Source organism: Protopterus annectens, chromosome 7.part0, assembly GCF_019279795.1.
Source record: "Protopterus annectens isolate FY-2018-M chromosome 7.part0, PAN1.0, whole genome shotgun sequence".
NCBI classification, from domain to species: domain Eukaryota; kingdom Metazoa; phylum Chordata; order Ceratodontiformes; family Protopteridae; genus Protopterus; species Protopterus annectens.
This window is the reverse complement of record NC_056739.1, coordinates 321,159,156-321,178,808: the sequence shown is the minus strand read 5'-3', so window position 1 is coordinate 321,178,808 and position 19,653 is coordinate 321,159,156. Positions and strand designations below refer to the sequence as shown.

At 41.1% G+C, this 19,653-nt stretch overlaps 1 protein-coding gene across 4 annotated transcripts in view; it reads left to right on the top strand.

The window, feature by feature from the left end:
• The window catches only part of AMPD2 (adenosine monophosphate deaminase 2), an 855,139-nt gene that overhangs the window by 229,716 nt on the left and 605,770 nt on the right, over window positions 1-19,653 (top strand). The window lies entirely within an intron of this gene.

Below are 19,653 nucleotides of genomic sequence, written 5' to 3'. Positions count from 1 at the left end.
GCTTTAACTGCGCGCTCTCATTTCTTTGTTAAATATGTTACTTTATCTGCTGTAATTCCACAGGATATTGAATAGTCCTTAGACAATAAATACGACAGAAGTGGTGCTGACCAGCATCACATTAAGAATAAGAATAGAACCTTGCTTATCTTGTTCACATAGTATGTATGAGCACCCAGCTTTACACAATCCACTACTTTTGCCTCTCCAGGTTCATTTCCCACCCCTTAAACCCAGCACGTGTTTGCCTGTGGTAAAAATGTGTTATATACTCCTACGGCCACGGACTGTTGTATGGGTCTGTCAGTAGATATGCAGAAGTAATTTGCAGATTACACCAATGAAACACTGGTGAATGGTGCACAATCAGCATAGTTACTTGAGATCTATGCTTAAAATTTTGAGAAGTCTTTGAACAAAGACTTTGTAGAAGTCCTAGTTTCTTGGCTTCTGTGAATATCTACATTTTTAAAATGCTTGTTACTACTCTTCTAGCACTCTGCCTTCGTGCCTGTGTGTGGATTAAAGGTTAATAGATTAATTATTTATAGTCTGTGTTTGTGAGTATGTGCTTGGAAATGTCAGAATCCAGCATCCATATAAATCACAGCCTGGATAATATTTGTATCCAGTGTTTTTATGCATCTGTAGTTGAGTATGCAGTTGCTATAGCAATAACCCAGTCCTGGGGCTGTACCATAGAAGCCCTTACTCAATGTTGGTGGTGGTGTGTTTTATGTGCACACAAAAACATGCCCCCCCCCCCCATACTACCATTTTGCTTTTACAGACTGTACTACTTTGTGAGAGACTGCAGCACTTAATGGTGAAAGGTGGCATATCTAGCTAACAGTCTGGTCCTTTAAGCTCTGAGTCTGCAAGCATAATTTAATGTACCTTTTTATAGTTTGTTTACATATATATATATATATATATATATATATATATATATATATATGTAAATACTTTTTTATTTTTCATAAGTTTTACTTTACTTTTATCAGGCATTGTTCTGAGGTTTTCTTGAACAGTAATTAAAGAACTTAAGATACATGTTGTTAAGGATGTAATGGCTACTCCTTGCAACAAGTATACATATCTGCTTATATACCAATCCACCATTGTTTTGATGCTTACTTCGTACTTTAGTGTTTACAAGTGACTTTACTTGTTTGGATACATGCTGTCTGTTGTTTATATCCACTGTTTGATATGTGCTTCCATGTTCATAGAAATTTAATATTTTATTCATTGAATATCCATGTGTACTTGTAAATTCTTGCTGTGTAGTGCTCTACAACCTATATTTGTACATGTGCATTGATTGGATTTAACATGCACAACTGCATTCTCTCTAATGTTGCTTGCCTTTATTATTCACCTACAATACCTAGGTCTCATGCTTTACATTGTGTCATTACTTATTTATCCATCGTACAGACCCAGCTGGAACTTGTATACCTATGGCTAGAGGTTTAGTACCTACCCTGTATGACTCCGTGTATGTGTGTGCCTGTGTACATATCAGTAAGCGGTCTGGCATTTTAACAGTTGGGTTACTGCTTATTAACTAAGTTTGAGTCCCTCGATTTCTGCTTGTAAAGTGGGTGACTCTGAATAAGTCATTTGCCAGACAGGATTCCTATTGCTTTTGGAAAGAAGTACTCTTGTCTAGTGGCTTACTGATTTAACAGGTGAGATGGGGGGAAAATTTATTGCTCCCTGTAAGGGTCTTTCTGTGTGCGGACAGATGGCTAGTACCCACAATGTACATTCTGAAGTCACTTGCGTTTTTGGTTTGTTTATTCTCTAAATAAAGAATCTTTATCTATTCTCACAACTCTGAGATCATGCACAGTGCATCTGGGTTTGATTCAGAGAAAGGCTCAATACTTGACCCTTTAGTTGGCATTTGAACCTCTCACTTAGACTTGATACCTTTCCTTCAAGCTACATAATACTTAGGTGCCTGTGCATGGAGAAGGGTTCATAGGTAGGTACTAGGCTATTGGCCCAAGGGCCTACGTAAGCCTAGCCAGCAATGTACCATAGCTTACGCCACCCAAGAAAGTTATTTTTCTGTGCCACTGTCCAGCAGAGAGACAGAAGTGATCCCTAGGGTGTATTTCCTATTTCCCATCCACTCATCAAGATTTTTCTTGAAGAGTGCTAATGAAGAACTTTGCTTGACATAGATGGGTAGCTTGTTCCAGAATATAGGAAGTCTCTGGGACAGGAATCTATCCCTCCAGCATGTCCTGTTTATTGTGGTGACAAGGTTTAGGTCCCTAGAGCATGTAGCTTGGAGGGATTGGGATTTCTTTAGGTGTAGCATGTCCAACAGGCTCGGGTTTGACATAGCTTTATATGTTGGGCAGAGATCACCTCGGAGTAGGTGATATGCTACGGAGTAAAGCTGGAGTTTTTTGAGGCGGTCAGTGTAGGGCATTTGTTTGAGGCCAGTTAATCCTCTTTGTGAGGTACTTCTGTGGCTGTTCCAGCTGCTGCAGATGTCTTGTGAGGTACATTCCAAAAGGGGCGTTGTACTCTATAATGGGTCTAATGAGTGACGAGTAGAGGGGAACAATGACCTCTTTTTTCCTGGATGAGAGCCCTTTTATAATGGGGTGTGCCACGTAGAAGGACTTCCTGAATACTGTGGCGATGTGACTGTCAAAGGAGAGACTACTGTCCACCTTGGTCCCAAGGTCTCTTATCACTCGTTCGGTGTTAAGTAGATTGCTGCCTATGTGGTAGTTCATGGGTACAGAGTTTTTACCAACGGGGATGACACTGCACTTTTTGGCATTGAGCTTGAGGCCACGGCTCTGACACCAGGTATCTTGTCTCAGTGAGGTCCTTCTGTAGGATGTCCACATCATTTGGGGACTTGACTATGGCTCCTAGTTTGCAGTCATCTGTGAACTTAAGTCCGCCAGAGGCCTTCTGTGTTAGCCTGTACTTCAGAGAAGTAGATACCAAACAGGAGAGGTCCCAGGAGGGTGTGACGTAAACCCTGGTTGATATTTGTTAATGAAATAATTTCACTTCAGGTTGTTTGGGGTCACAGAGGAAGAACCTAAATGGTATGGCTGCAATCACAGGGGTGGTCAGGGAGCTTGTCATTAAACCTGTAATGACTTGCTTAGGGAATATTCATCTCTCTCTCAGATGTCATGTTGTGTACAGTATGTGTTTCTTAGGCTGAAGATACTCTGAAAGCCTTGGAAATAATCAATCTGTAGAGATATTTGCTCTAAAGTAGTATCCCCATTAGCCCTCTTCTTATCTTTAAGGTAGGTACATTTTTATGCATCATTGCATGAGACCAGAACAGTTTACTGCACAGCTCCAGAGGTTGAATGCTGTGGCTTTATCTCTTTCTGTGGTCCTGTGACTGTGTTCGCGCTTCAGGCAGAACATCTTTTATCACCTTGTGCCTTCTATTTCCTGTTCCAGTTTTGGCCCGTTTTACACTGTGGCTGTGCGTATATGCGTGTCCTTGGATGTGCATATCTGTATGTATGCATTTATGTGACTGATGGCACAGATTTTTATCAGGCTTCTTCAGTAGCTCTCCTTTTTCTTGTCTTATGTTTGCTAAGAGACAGTCACTGGGAATAAACTGCTTTCATAGGTAGTAGCTAATTGTGAAACTGTTCTTGGAATACAGAGGCATGAAACCATTGTGTGAAGCAAGGTTTTGAGAACAGCTTGGGGGATGGGAAAGATGTACCAGATGGTCAGCATCTGTTTAATCCTAGGGTTTAGTGAAACTGGACATCATCTGTTTTAATCTAGGGATTTAATGAAGCATGCAGCACTTTTTGAATCTGTTTTACTTGAGTAAAGAAAATCTGCGGTCTGATTTGGGGTGTTTCATGCAAGTTCATAATAGCCACTACGTTTTGGTCTATAAAGAATGACATTCCCAATGACGGGCCTATTGCAACATTTTTTGTTTTCTGGTCGTAACATCTTGGTGGGGTTAGCTTCAAAAGTATCTTGTAGAACCCTTCTAGGCTTAGGAAATGAATGAGTATGAAAATACTGTACCTTGTCCATTCCTTTCTATGCACTAAACATCTCTAGTGCTGTTGCTGGTTTTATCCCCCATATCTGCTCTGTTCCAGATGCTCGTGCAATTTATTTTCTGGACAGCTTTTTGTCTTGGATCAATATCCCATATTCCTGTTTCCAGAATTGCAACCTGCTCTAATCCTTCAGTTTGTAATGCCACTTTCTCTGTGAATTAATGCATAGCAATCCCTGCTTTAGTAATATTTCTAAATATGATACTGTGCTTTTGCTCGCTCTCCTTTTCTCTCCATGCCACCCTCACTTTATTGCTCTCTCTTTCTCGTGAATTCTGTATGGATTAAATATAACCACAGAGTTGACTGTATGTTCTTTCAGTATTACAAATGTTTTCAGTCGTCATCATTTTATCTCTTACTTTTTAAGAGCAAGTCTTAGGTAAGTTTAATTCTGCACTGTCTCATATTGAATGGGTCTTTGCTGCCCTAATTACAAACCATAAGTAAGAAGGTGATGCTTTTGACTGTGTTTGAAAAACATTTATTTAATTATTCAGTTATGTATGCATGTATGTATACATTTTATTTATCATAGTCTGATAACTGGGTAAGTGGACCGGTTGACAGACCTTTTTCAGGCACAACCTGAGCACTATAGTGTAAGACAAAAACGTGGAGTAAAGATTGCACCAAGTTGTACATTGTATGGTAACAGAGTAGAAACAGTACATTTGTATGTTATTTACAGTTGTAAATGCAAGTAATAATATTTATAGTATGTGTACTTAAGGTAGGCAGTCAGCCAGTGGTAATTTATTAAAAGTATGTCTTTACAAGGAAATTGTGACTACAGCCTATGATGCAAGAACTAGCCATTGTCACAGAAGCAAGAGCATTTGGTATCCTTAAACAGTTGCTCTTTTAGTTTGTTTATAAATAATTGATGTGCCTCTTGTTGCCTTACTTCTGCAGGCAGCTTATTCCAAACAGCTGTGTCTGGAGCAAGTCCTTTTTCCTGTGGAGGTTTTAAAACAAAGTCTAATGAGGGTAATGATATCTTCTTAACTGTCTCAAGTGTGTAGTTAGGCTGCTTGATTTGTATGTTGGGGTGTGTGTGTGTGGGGGGGGGGGGGCAGTGTCCCATTTTTAACAGTTTGTAGATTTGACAGCTTAGTAGAAATGTATCTTTGTCATTTACAAGTAACCAGTACATTGCTGTAGAAGATGGTAGTGCTGAGTTGGGGTTCTGCAAGAAAAACAAATATGTATATTTTTATAGTAGTTTTGTATTTTACATGTGTTTGAACAGGAATGTAAGGTTACAAGAGGGAACCCACTGAAGATACAAGGGATAAGCCCATTTTTAGGTAAGGCATCGCTTGTTATAAAGGTGAGGATGTCTAACATTCTGTAGCAGTTTTAGTTGGTGGAGTGACTATCAACAAAACTAGCTTAGTTATAAACTACTGCTCTGTAAAAAAACAGTAAAAGTAAAATGCATTTGCATTTGACTTTTGCATCATGACCAGTGACTGTCTCTTGGATATCAAGTGCATGTAAATGACTCTTTAATTCATCGCTGCCTTCAGGGCTCTGCCATCCACTTGTCTTTGTTCATCATTCTGCAGCCATCACTCTGTTATACAGTGCCTTGATATGCTTTGCCATTACAAAACCTAAAGAGGAAGAAGGGTGATTATAAGCAAGCAATAATGCCTGACAGGGTGTGTGTTAATGTGTAATTAACTTCCGCCCAGGTGTGTTATGAAGTCCGACGCCGCAGGTGAAGGGCCTGTACACCCCTGGAAGGGTATTTATTATAGCAATAACCCATGCCTGGGTGTGGTTAATGCTGGATTTACCCACGGTTGGTGTGGTTTGGTCATGAGGGCAAAGCCCGAGTGGCCAAACAAAGACAACCGTGGGTAAATCCAGCATTACCCACACCCAGAAGTGGGTTATTGCTATTATACAATGACATTATTTAAGAAAAAAAATAATTACTTTTCTTAAATAATGGCATTGTATAATGCCTCCTTGCTGCCTTTCCGCAGCTGTCTGGTATTCTGCGGCAGTTCTGATGTACTGCGCATGCGTATACTTACGCAGTACATCAGAGCTGTGGGCAAAAGCAACTGAGAAAGCAAGATCTCCGTTGCTTTTTACAAACTGTCTCGCTATGTTAAACGAGTTTAACCTAGCGAGACAGTTTTGAAAAAAGCAACTGAGAAAGCAAGATCTCCATTGCTTTTTAAAGTGTCTCGCTATGTTAAATGGGTTTAACATAGCGAGACAGCCTTAAAAAAAATAACAGAGCTGCTCCGTTGCTTTTTTTTTAAAGCTGTATCGCTATGTTAAACTCGTTTAACATAGCGAGACAGGTTGTAAAAAGCAACGGAGATCTTGCGTTCTCCGTTGCTGTATTAAAAAAAAAAAAAAGAGTTGTACTAATGGAAAAAGTCCGGGCGACCAGACCTTTTTCCATTATTATAACTCTGATTTACAACGTGCACGCTGACCAATCAGTGTGCACGTTTTGGAATATTAATGGGGGGTCATTGTATAATACACATTAACACACACCCTGGAGGGCATTATTGCACTTAGAGAATAAGCTTTCTGTAAAATTGTGTTTTACTTTATTTTTTTAAATATTATATATATATATTTATGTAAACTAGTTTCTCCGCCTAATGTTTCAGACTTGCTGTAGTATGTTAATGGTGGTGGAGGAAACCTTCTACGTCCAAAATACAACACTTTTTTAAAAAAAAAATGCCCAGGTGTCTACTTTTTTTGGTTCCTTTCTCCTAAAACATTTGGTTTGTTGACATTTATTAGAGGTTGATGTCTCTAAACGATGACATAAGTTTGAGTTTCAAATTTTCTTTACATTTAGGTCCAAAAAAATATAGAAAGAGCAACCAGCAAAATACAAATGACTGAAAAGTAAAAAATAAAACAGGCTAGGCAAAGAGTAAAAGCCAACATATTTAATAAAAAATACTTAAAATGTTCACAAAAATACTAGTAGAACAAACAGGATGAGCGCTTTCATACTCAAAGGTACTTTGTCAGATCCATTCTTACTTCAATTAACACTGCACTTGTATAGCTCAGTGTTTGAGATCACGTGATTTTAATAATGGCTTAATGGGGATGATTTCATTTAACCCCTTGCCTGAATCAGCCCTTAACAAATGCATCCATTTTATTTCTGTGCATTCAGTCCTTGTTTTTATGTCACCACCTCTCAGATTGTGTGTGTATTTCTAGCACCAAAAACTTGAACCAATGTTCACAACTTGTTGACAAAACATGTTTGGACAGTGCATTCCTATCGTTTCTATTGACAGCATACACATGTTCTCTTATACAGTCTCTCAAGCAGCGGTTAGTCTTTCCCACATATAAACTTTTGTAGATAACACAAGCACAGTAAACAACATTTTTGGTACTACAATCTGCAATCCTTCCCAAAGTACATAAGGATAGACTGCATCCACCTTATGCAGCCAATAGTGTCTGGTAGGGGATGGGCTACGGAGCCGCTATCCATTTTCGTAGAGAAACAACTTCGTCCAGTGGTCAATGGGATAGGGATTTCCTGAGTAAATTGAGGAACTGGTCTGCCGCAGGGTTTAGAGAAGAGGCCTTATTGTTCACGTTGGATGTTGCTTTATTGTTTATCTGCATTCCCAATGATGCAGGCATTGACTATGTTCGGATGCATTTAGGGAAGAGTTCCACCTTCAGTAGTGATGATGTCTACTTGGTTTGCACTCTATTGGAGCTGACTTTAGAACACAATGCATTTATCTTTGAGAACGAACACCGTTTAAAAAAAACAGGGGTAGCTATGGGCACGATGTGTGCCTACGCCAATATAGTAAAATGAAAAAAAAAAGGCTTCCACCACAATGAAAAGTTCACTGAGAAATTCTGTTAAAATGTAGGCTTTAATAAAACAAAGAATAAAAAGCACAAATTGTGCTGTTTGAGCAATTAAGGATCTTTATTTAACAGCAGTAAGTTAGGTCTACACACTAGGATCTGAAGGTTTTTTAACTGAAAGCGCTTATCCTGTTTGACCTGCAACTTGAACAGCACAATTTGTGCTTTTTATTTCTTCGTTTTATTAAAGCCTACATTTTAACAGAATTTCTCAGTGAACTTTTCATTGTGGTGGAAGCCTTTTTTTTTTTCATTTTACTATTTTTGCCTATCAAGGCTTCCTCTGGAGGTGTTTTTTGGTTTGGTTGTTTGAGCTACGCCAATATGGTATTAGCCAAATGGGAGATGCAGAATGTTCTTTCTGACAACAACAGGTTCAAGGAATCTGTACTGTACTATGGTCGTTAAGTGGATGACCTCTTCCTTGTATGGGGAGATGCATTAGAAAGCCTTGACCAGTTTGTGTCCTATTTAAATAGTACGACCAACTTTCTCAGATTTACTTATGAATGGTCCACAGAGTCTATCCCTTTCCTAGATGTTACAGTGATTAAGACACTAGATGGTATACATACGAGACAATACGTTAAGCCCTGCAAGACTAATAATACTACACTCACGCAGTATGCATCCAAAACATGTTAAACAGAATATCCTCAAAGGTTAGTTTTTTAGGACAGCCAGACTAAGTACAAAAGACAGTGACATGTATGACTCCTTTGACACACTTGCCTCAAATTTATTGAAAAGAGGGTACAGTGACCTAGATATAACAACTGCACAGATTGATGCAGTTATGCTAAAGGACACACGCACTAGACCATACTTTAGTGGCTTAAGTGAGGATCTTGTCCCTGTCACCAGTAGTTCTATTCAACCTGTATGTATGAACCTTACATATTCCAGGGATTCAGGGTCTGTGTGAAATTGTCAAGAAACATGAAGATTATGGCTTCAAATGATAATTGTAAGAGACTGCTGGGTGAAACCCCCTTTGTTTCAAAAATCGTCCATCATTAAAGAAAATGCTGTGTTATAAACCCCTGTCTAATCGTGAGGAGGGGATAGTTAGTCCAAGAATAGGGATCTTTCCCTGTCGTCACTGTGATGTCTGTAGATAATATTGATAAGGATGATCATTTTGTACATCCAAAAACAGGGCAGACATTTAATATGCGGTTTTATGCAGATTGTAGTACCAAAAATGTTGTTTATTGTGCTTGTGTTATCTGCAAAAGTTTCTATGTGGGAAAGACTAACCGCTGCTTGAGAGACCATATAAGAGAACATGTGTATGCTGTCAATAGAAAGGATGATATGAATGCACTGTCCAAACATGCTTTGTCAACAAGTTGTGAACATTGGTTCAAGTTTTTGATGCTAGAAATATACACACTTAATCTGAGTGGTGGTGACATAAAAACAAGAACTGAATGCACGGAAATAAAATGGATGCATTTGTTAAAGGCTGATGCAGATAAGGGGTTAAATGAAATCACTCCCATTAAGCTAAAATCACGTGACCTCAAACACTGAGCTATATAAGTGCAGTGTTAATTGATGTAAGAATGGATTGACGAAGTACCTTTGAGTATGAAAGCGTTCATCCTGTTGGTTTTACTAGTATTTTTGTGAACATAATTATTTTTTATTAAATATTTTGGCTTTTACTCTCTGCCTAGCCAGTTTTATTTTTTGCTTTTCTTTACATTTATAAAATTAATTCAAACATAAATCCTGTTATTTAAGCATCTTTTATAAGAACAATAATTAAAATCTGTTCCTATTTTTGAGACTTTGTTCTCCTTTATTTTATTTATCTTTATTACTTTATCTGAGGTATGTAGACCTCTTTACTAGTAAACAAAAAAATGGACCCCAGAAGGTGCACAATAAAGCTTTCAGACAGTCCAGTTTTACACTATTTATTCCGAGTATTCACTCCACAATAACATAGATAATGCTCAATCTAACAGATACGTTTTCGTTTTAAAACTTCATTAGATGTGGGCTGGTCTTAATACAGACCAACCATTGCATTTTCCATTGGAAAAAAAGATTGCATTAAGCGATTTAACTACGAGCGACTACAAGAAACCATCAAATACTTGCCAGCAACTGGAGACTATTTCATACCTTTCAGGAATTGCATTAAGACCATCCCACATCTGATGAAGTTTTAAAACGAAAACATCTCTGTTAGATTGAGTGTTATCTATGTTATTGTGGAGTGAATACTCGGAATAAATTGTGTAAAACCGGACTGTTTGAAAGCTTTATTGTGCACCGTCTGGGGTCCATTTTCTCATTTACTGGTGACTGTTTGGCCCTTTTGGCAATTTTTGTAGACCTCTTTACTACTATTGCCAGTGGTTGGTCTCTCTGTTAAGCAGTGGTGCAGTGGTTAGCATTGTCACCTCACAGCAAGATGCTCTCTGGTTCGATTCTCGGCTGGGGTGCCTTCTGTGCGGAGTCTGCATGTCCTCCTTGTGGGCACATGGGTTTCCCCCCCGGATGCTCCGGTTTCCTCCCACATTCCAAAGACCTGCAGTAGGTGGATTGGACATTCTAAATTGGCCGTAAGCAAGTGTGTGTGTGTGTGTGTGTGTGTGTGTGTGTGTGTGTGTGTGTGTGTGTGTGAGAGATGTGAATGAACTACAGCTGCAGGGCTAGCTACCTGGCAGTGTAAATCTTGGCTTGAGATGATTGTCACTGCTGAAATGACACCCCAACCCCATGTGCTAAATCTGAAAAAGGGGTTGAAGATGGATGGATGGCTGGATATCTCTCATGCAGGCACGCACACGCACACCTCTGCTTCAGAAAATGCAAGCTGACACAAATCCTAATGTTGAAGTAGTGTGATTTTATAACAGGATCATGTAAAAATATATTGTTGTTCTGAGCATTTTTCCCGTTTATTTTATGCTTATCCAGATATGTCGAAGTAAGAGGCTGAGAGGTATGCAAACCTCTTAACTGCTGCTGCCAGGGATCATTCTCTCTCTCGCTCTCGCTCTCTCGCTCTCTCTCTCTCTCTCTCTCTCGCTCTCTCTCTCGCTCTCTCTCGCTCTCTCTCTCTCTCTCTCTCTCGCTCTCTCTCTCTCGCTCTCTCTCTCGCTCTCTCTCTCTCGCTCTCTCTCTCTCGCTCTCTCTCTCTCTCTCTCTCTCTCTCGCACACACAGTCTCTTCTGCTTTCGTACACGCATACAGTCTCACTCAGACACACTCACACATACACATGCTTTAAGTTTTTCTTTTTTTACTTTACACTCGCTAAACAGCCAAAGCACTGCTTAGTGTAAAACAGCTCGATCGATCTCAATGTTTACTCTGCCTTTCTCTCTCTTACACGCACACAGTGTCTTCTGCTTTCACACACACACACACACACACACACACACACACACACACACACACACACACAGTGTCTTCTGCTTTCATGCACACATTCACACATGTAGACAGAAACATGAACACACGCAAACTTTTTTTGTTTATTATTTTTTCTTTATACATGCTAAATAGCAAAAGCGCTGTTTAGCAAGTGTGAAATAATAGCGGCTGTAAGTTTTGTTTTCTGTTAGAGCTCCACAGGGGCTTGATATGCTGCCATGAAGTGGTGGACTTGTTTTTTAGTGGGCATTACTTGTATATTTATACCCTGCTGGAGAACATTTGTTCCAATCAGGATGTGATCTAAGGATCACCCATTTTCTGAGGTTCATTATGTACAGGTTTCTAAGTAGTTTTGCTGTTTCAGGATATAGTGATTTGGTTATTATTCATTCTGTTGCTAGCAAAGTTGCTGAACCCTGCTGATTGTAGGGAGGACTGACCAACTACACGTGGTAACTCCAGTTGCACATATTTGCCGAATACACTGTATTGTATATAGAAGTGGGCAGAACACTCCAGTTACCGTGGAGGTACATCTGGCTGGTGAGGTGTATTGCTGTATACAGACTTTTGTCTTTGTGTGTAAAGTGTGTATCAAAAGTAAATGTCAGGGACTGGCTGCATCAAACAGAGCAGCAGCTATAAATAGGCTTAACATATGGGGAACATGTAGTGCTGTTGGGGTTTCAGTTCTTATCATACCATGCTTCATAGCACCGTGTAATATAGTTGTAATACGTTAGCCTGCAATATGCAGACACTTCCCACAACAATTTTCACAGCTGCTGTGGCACTCTGGGAAAGTTTGTCGTCAACATTCCTTTGTCTCCCTAGTTACAGTCAGCCACTTGGGAAGAGGACAGATGCCTGTGTTCCAATGTGTATGTTTTGGAATTCACTTAATTGTAAATTGTGATGTTTGCTTCATAAGTCAGGCAGACACATGAAAGCAGACACTGCAGTTCTGTACCAGTTAAGGGTTTTCTGTTATGATTCTATTTAGCAGTGTTGCATTGCAGATTGCAGAGGATGTCGTGTGCTGGAGGAGACTGCCTGTTGTTTTCTCATGTGTCTACTGGTCAGCTTTGGGTGCTCACAAATCTAGGTCATTGTCATCAGGAGCTATAGGCTGCTGTTACACCAATGCGACATTCAACTGTCTAATTTCTGAATCTTTACCTGCTTGATCTTTTTGACTTACTAGCAATACTATTCTATCTGGTCTAGATGTTATATGCTGAATATAGCAAGATTATATGGAGGGCATGTTCTGGTCTCTGTATTAAGATATGTTTTTGCAATGGCATCATGGGTAAGAGGATGCAAGGTAAAATGTTATTTTTGTTTTGCAAATATTGTTTACTGAACATTGCAAGATGCATAACAAATATATTGCATAAGTAGTATTGTAACAACTGTAACAAACCTGAACAAAAATGTAAAGCATATATAACATTTGCTGTCCTTTTCTGTACCCAGTGATAAAATGTGAACTATATATACGTAGGTGATTCAGAACTACAATATGAAAAGAGATGTCACATACTTTAAACTAGTTGCGGACTTTAGTAGTAGCAGTTTCGGTGTGGGTTTTAAAATTTAAGTTAGGGTCAAGATTAAGGCCTAGATATTTCTTTTCTTGCACATTTTTATGTGGCCATAGTTGGAAGCCTTTAATGTAATTGGTTTGTCTTTGCAGGTTGCTTTAATGTGCTAGAGAGCAAGGCTGCAGTTTTTTCGACATTTGCTGGTGCCAGATTAGTTGCTAACCAGTGGTAATGCAAGTCAGGATAGTTTTATAGATGATTTTTTTGTAGTTCACTGGTTGAGGGGAGCAGATTTATCTCCGGCTGTGATCTGCATAAAGCATTTTGCTGTCTTGAAGTATGATTTCTTAATGTTGGATAGGAATAGCGAGACTTGTATGTGGTTTGGTACTGAACCTTGTCGTTCCTCTGTTTTGGTTTTCTCTGAACTTTAAAATTTCTTTCCTTATAAAAAGATTTTCAACAAGTTTAATGAGTTCTGACTAAATCCCAGCTTTTGGACATTTGTATTAGTAGATTGTGATTGACAATTTGAAATGCCTTGCTTAAGTATGTAGAGAGCCCCCGTTAGAGACCCTTTCCCATTGCTGAGTAGATGAGGGCAGTAATTTGCGGTGACGATATGATATCAATGATGATATTATGACAATTACGAATTCTGTGTTGGGAGTCTGTTATGTCATATTTTCTAACCTTTTCAAGTAGTTGGCTGTTCATCAGCCTTTCAGGAGTTTTATATTGTAGGGCAGAAGATGGAAATGGGACATTATTCAATGGGAGAAGTAGGGGATGATGTTTTTGGTATGAGAATTATCAAGGTATGTTTGAATTTGGATGGTATAAGGGAGAGCTTATAAATGTGGGTTAGTGGTTTGGCTAGTGGCATTGCAGACACTTCTGAAAATGCTGGTTGAATGTTAAGCTCATTTGTATTGTATTTAGTTCCCAGTCTTTCCAGGATTGTTTGCACTGTCTTGTGTGTTATGCTTCCCAAGTGGGATGTAGGAGTTGTTAAGAAGTGGTCAGGGATATTTATGGTACGGATTTGAGGGAATGTATGTCTAATGATCTATGATTATCGAGTTTAACAATTTAACTGTATATGTTTGACCATGCTCTGACTGAGGTTATATTTTTGTGGGGTGTGGGCTAATTTGACTTTGCATTTTTTTATTTCTAGTCTGCATAGGTCTTAGAAGATTCTGTGTAGGTTTGCAGTTGATTTTCACCTCAACCACACTTAGTGTCTGTACTTGTTCAGTGTATGTTAATTGTGGCTTAACCATAGGCATTGTTGTCTTGTGACTCACCTTTTTGTACGGGGCAAGTATATTGCAGGTGTTGTAAGTATTTGTAGGACCGTGGTGGGGGTCTTGGTATAATGCTGTCCAGTCTGGTCAAGTGAAGATTAGTACCTTATGTTAGACTCTGAGCTTGTTGTGGTTTCTAGGATAAAGTGTGAAAGACTTGGTGTGAATAGGAGTGTAGCATTGAATGGAAGATGGTCACTTAGGATATTGGTTAAGCATTTGATGTATGTGATTTTGTTTGGAGTGTTTGTTATGAAGAAGTCTAATACTGGGTCATTTCCAGTTGTGAGACTGAGTATAGATTGTATCATGAAAAAAAGTGTTCTTTTGTTGCCTGAAAGGGTGAGTAAAAAGATTAAAGTCTCCTGCTGCTGTTATATTTTTCCAGTTATTGAATGTTAAGATTGCAGTGGTGCTTTTGAAGGTTTGAGTAGTTGTAGCTGGGGGGGTGGGGGTGGGGGGTAAAGTTTTTATTTATTTATTTATTTATCATTTGTTGACTGGGAAAGTCCGACTAGGTTCCACAGAGCCTGTTTTCAGCGGAGACCTGGGGAGAAATGCTCCAGATGCATGTCTTTGGAATGTGGGAGGAAACCGGAGTACCCGGAGGAAACCCACGCGAACACAGGGAGAACATGCAAACTCCACACAGAAGGCACCCCAGCCGAGAATCAAACCGGGGAACCTCTTGCTGTGAGGCGACAACGTTAACCTGGTGGTCACTGACAGTACTTGATGTCACTGTCCAGTTTCAGTCTTGATCATTATTTTGTTTATTTGCTGTGTGACCTGTGATTTTTTTTTTTAAACTAGTAGGATTGATCCCCCTTTTGGTTTCATCCCTAGTCTTATCTTTGAAGGTGTGGAAGAAGACCCTTATGAATCAAAAGGTGTAGGTATGTATGTACTGTATTTTCATAGGGTCATAGGAGGTTACTGGGCTATTGGCCCTAGAGTCTTTACAAGCCTAGCCATGTTATACCCTTGTAGACCAAGATATAGTCTATATTTGCAGTGCAAATCTAAGATCAGCATCGGCTGCCCCTGTCTAAGAGGGACGTAGGTGAAATCCCAAGGGTAAACCTACAGTTTCCCATCCAGTTGTCCAAGTTACGCTAAATGGGGTCATTGAGGAGCTCTGTTTTATGTGAATTGGGAGCTGGGTCTCCCAGAGGTTGCCAATCTTCTGGAACAATCTCTCTCTCCAGTAGGTCCTATTAATGTTGCAGGCAAGGTTAAGGTCCCTAAAGCAAATGCTTCTTGTCCCATTTGATTTGCGGATGTCCGGTATAGGTTCATAGGTTGGTACTAGGCTATCAGCCCTAGGGCCTATACAAGCCTAGCCATAACAATTCCCTGGTTATTTCTTCCCACACTATTTACTTCCCTGGACCCCTGTCTAGCAGGGCGACTGACGTGATCCCTGGGGTGAATTTCCTTTCTCCCATCCAATCATCAAGGTTCCTTTTGAAGGGGGCCAAAGAGGCACTCTGCTTGACATGTATGGGCAATCTATTCCAGAGTCTGGGGAGTGTCTGGGTCAGGAACCTATCCCTCCAGCATGTTTTGTTTATTGTGATGACAAGGTTTAGATCCCTGGAGCGTGTGGCTCTGAGGGATTGGGATTTCTTTGTGTAGCATGGGTTTGACATGGCCTTGTATGTTAAGCAGAGATCGCCTCTGAGTAGACGATAGGAGACAGAGTATAGCTGGAGTTTTTTAAGGCGGTCAGCGTAGGGCATCTGCTTTAGGCCTGTGAGTCTTTTAGTGAGGTATTTCTGCGGCCTTTCCAGTTGTTGCAGATGTCTTGAGAGGTACATACCAAATGGGGCGTTGTATTCTATAATGGGTCTAATGAGGGATGAGTACAGTGGGACAATGACCTCCTTTTTTCTGGATTGAAAGACCTTGGTGATGAGGTGTGCCCACATAGGATTTCCTGACTGTTGTGGCGATGTGGTTATCGAAGGTGAGACCACTGTCCACCTGTGTCCCTAAGTCTCTTATCACACTTTCTGTGTTTAGTGTACTGCCACCTATATGGTAATTCACGGGTACATGTTTTTTTCCAAAGGGGATAACTATACAATGTTCATCGTGTTTCACTGTTGCAGTCATCACTGTGGGGTTCTTCCTGCCGGCAGGCAGCCCTCAGTCGGCCAGAATCCCAAAATCTGAGTCTGGCGTCGGCTGTTCAGTCATGCTCCCTGACGTCAAAGCACCAGGGGTACAAAGCTGCCAGCCGACGCCATGTTCTCCAGTCTTTCTTGCTGTGAGGTGGAAGCAGTTTGCAAGTGCCGGTCGGCTGACTCCTGGTATTTTTCGTACTTCATTCCGAAGACTTTCTTCTTCCCAAAGCTAAGTAACCCATTGGGGAAACTTTTTTCTTGCTCCAGACCGATGTCAGAAAAAGTTAATAATTTGTATTTCTTGTGGGAAGCAAATACCTCATAAGGATTTCCACTCTTACTGTGTTCCTTGTTTAGGCCCTGACCACGACGTAGCTAGTTGTCGGTTTTGTGCTAGATTTAATCAACGTACTATTAAGCGGAGATACGGTTTTGCTTTTCACTACTTTGGCAGGCGATTTAATTACAATATGTCGGACACGCTTCCGACTACCGGAGTTCACAAACGACGCAAGGATAAGGACAGGCCTCCGAGGTCCAAATCAGACGACGGTTTACAAGCGGAGCCAGCTGCGGGTTCGGCCGTCGTCGGTGAGGCGCTTTTTCAGCCCCCGTCGTCGGCCATTACAGAACCACTTGCCGAAACGGACTCCCACGAGGAGCCAACTAGGCCTTTGAGTGTACTCCAGGTGCAGGACCTTCGGACAGTGCTCCCTCGGATGGGTCCGGAGCCGCTGTGCAGGTACCGGCTTCCGAGGGGGTTTTCAGGCCTACACAGCTTCAGATAAAGACAAAGGCGAAGACTCCTTCTAAATCTAAGACTCAAGCCCAGGCCTCCTCTGATCCGGGACCCAAGTCTCAAAAACAAATGCTCAAAATGGCGGAGGACTTGCTAACTATGATAAGGGGTTCGCATCCCCCTCCAGACAAAAGGCCAAGACAAGAATTGAATTATGAATCCTCTGATCAGGCATCTATTTCTTCAGTGTCTTCCTGTGAACAGGAATATGCTTTCCCTCCTTATGAGGATTCTGATGCGGAGGAATCCATTCCTTCAGCTTCTCCCCCTGAGGATTTTTCTTTTGGGGAAACTTTACATGACATGAGGGAACATTTTCACTGGGAAGGACAGGAGTACTCTGAATCTAAGAGAAGGCTTAGGGATTTCCTTCTTCTTCCCCAACACAGACCCCTGGCTATTCCTCCTATTTTGGATATTGTGGATGATGTTTTTTCTGAGGTTAATTTAACTCCTGACTCCTTTCCTCCAGCCCCTGCAAAGCCTGACCGATATTACAGGGTCCCTGACTCCCACCAGTTTCTTTATAAAAATCCTACTGCTGATCCAGAAACCATTTCTCAGGGTCCTAAGGGTGTTAAGGCCGCCTCTGCGAAGAACCCTATTCCACCAGATAAGGATTCTAGGGCTTTGGAGAGATGGGGCAAAAAAGTGTACACTTCTGCTACTTTATCCATTAGGGCTTTAAATTGTCAATTCCATATGCTAAAATATCAGCAATTTCTCCTGTCTGTTATGAAACAAAAGCTAGGCACCATTTCTGCATGTGTAGATAATAAGGAATTACATGATTTGATGCATGCTGCTGAGCAGGTGGGGAAGCATGGCTTACACTGTGGTTTTGATGCCTTGGAGGCTTCATGCAGGGCGGCTGCCACTGGCACAGTCATTAGAAGGCATGCTTGGTTAAAGGAACAAAACTTGCCTGATCAAGTGAAAGCAAAGTTACTGGATGCTCCTGTTCAACATAATGTTTTGTTTGGGTCTAAGGCTGAAGAAGTGATAAAGAAAATGGAGGAGAAGGCAAAATCCATGCAAACGGTTAAGGATTTCTTACAAGTTCAGCCCCCTAGATTTAGCAGAAGTTGGCCAACTAAAAATTGGTCCTTTCCCTGCTCGGACAGGCCTCAGAGGGGTAGATATAGGCGTTGCAGAGGGAGGACCCAAGCGCAGACCTCTTACAGACCTAGACAGTGGACTGCTTCCACCCCCAGGGGTGTAGAGGACAGACCTCAGTCTTACAGAAAACAGGCTCAATGGCTCCCCCTGCTTGGCTCCAGGAACCTCTCTCCTGGAAGCCCCTTTAGGAGGAAAACTCTCTCTTTTTCACCAAAATTGGACTTGCATAACCCAAGACAAGTGGGTTCTGGATGTAGTTTCAAGAGGTTAGAAATTCCACTTTCATACCTTGCCAAGACCAAACGGATGGCCAGACCTACCAAAACACCAATGGGCAGAGGCATTAAACCAGGTGGGATCCCTCATTGCTATGAGGGCCATAGAACTGGTTCCACAATCAGAGACTGGGCAGGGTTTTTACTCGAGGCTCTTTCTAGTTCCCAGAAAATAAAATTCTTGGAGACCCATCCTGGATCTGTCAGTCTTAAATACTGTCCTGGAGATACCAAAGTTCAAGATGCTTACTCTGCAGCAGCTCCTGCCAATGTTGAACAAAAATGCATGGATGGTGACATTGGATTTAAAGGAGGCTTACCTACACATCCCTATCAGACAAGAGTGCAGAAGATACTTCAGGTTCAAGGCCGGCTCGAAACATTACCAATTCTCTGCGCTGCCCTTTGGCTTGTCTACTGCGCCCAGGGTCTTCACTAAGTGCCTGGCACCAGTACTAGCTTACTGCAGACTCAAGGGAATTCAAATTTACCCCTAGCATGGACTGCCTAATTCAAGCAGACGGCAAGGATGTCTTACTCCAGCACCTGGAATTTGTTCAAAATCTACTCAAGTACCTGGGATTCACTGTGAACATAAAGTCAAATTTGACACCCACACAACAGACGACTTTTCTGGGTGCTCTTCTAAACACAACAACCCAGATGGCATTCCTGACATCAGAAAAACAACTTCAGCTGGCTTCAACTTTCAAAACCTTGGCGTCAATGTCTCTGCTAACTGCAAGGAAATTCCTGCAGGCTTTGGGTTACATGGCCTCCTGCATCCTTCTCATACCATATGCAAGACTGCATATGAGAAAAATACAATGGTACCTAAAAAGCGTATGGTCCCAACATTGTCACAGTCTAGAGACACACATTGCTGTCTTGCCTTGCCTGCAAAAGGAATTCCATTGGTGGACCATGGCATGTCTTCAAAACAAAGGGAAAGCCTTCAGTCTGCCTCCAGCCAACCAAGTGTTAACCACGGACGCCTTGGATTACACATGGGGAGCCCACTTGCAGGGGAAAGGCCTGCAAGGTTTTTGGACAGAGGACCAGAAGCACCTACATATCAATTTAA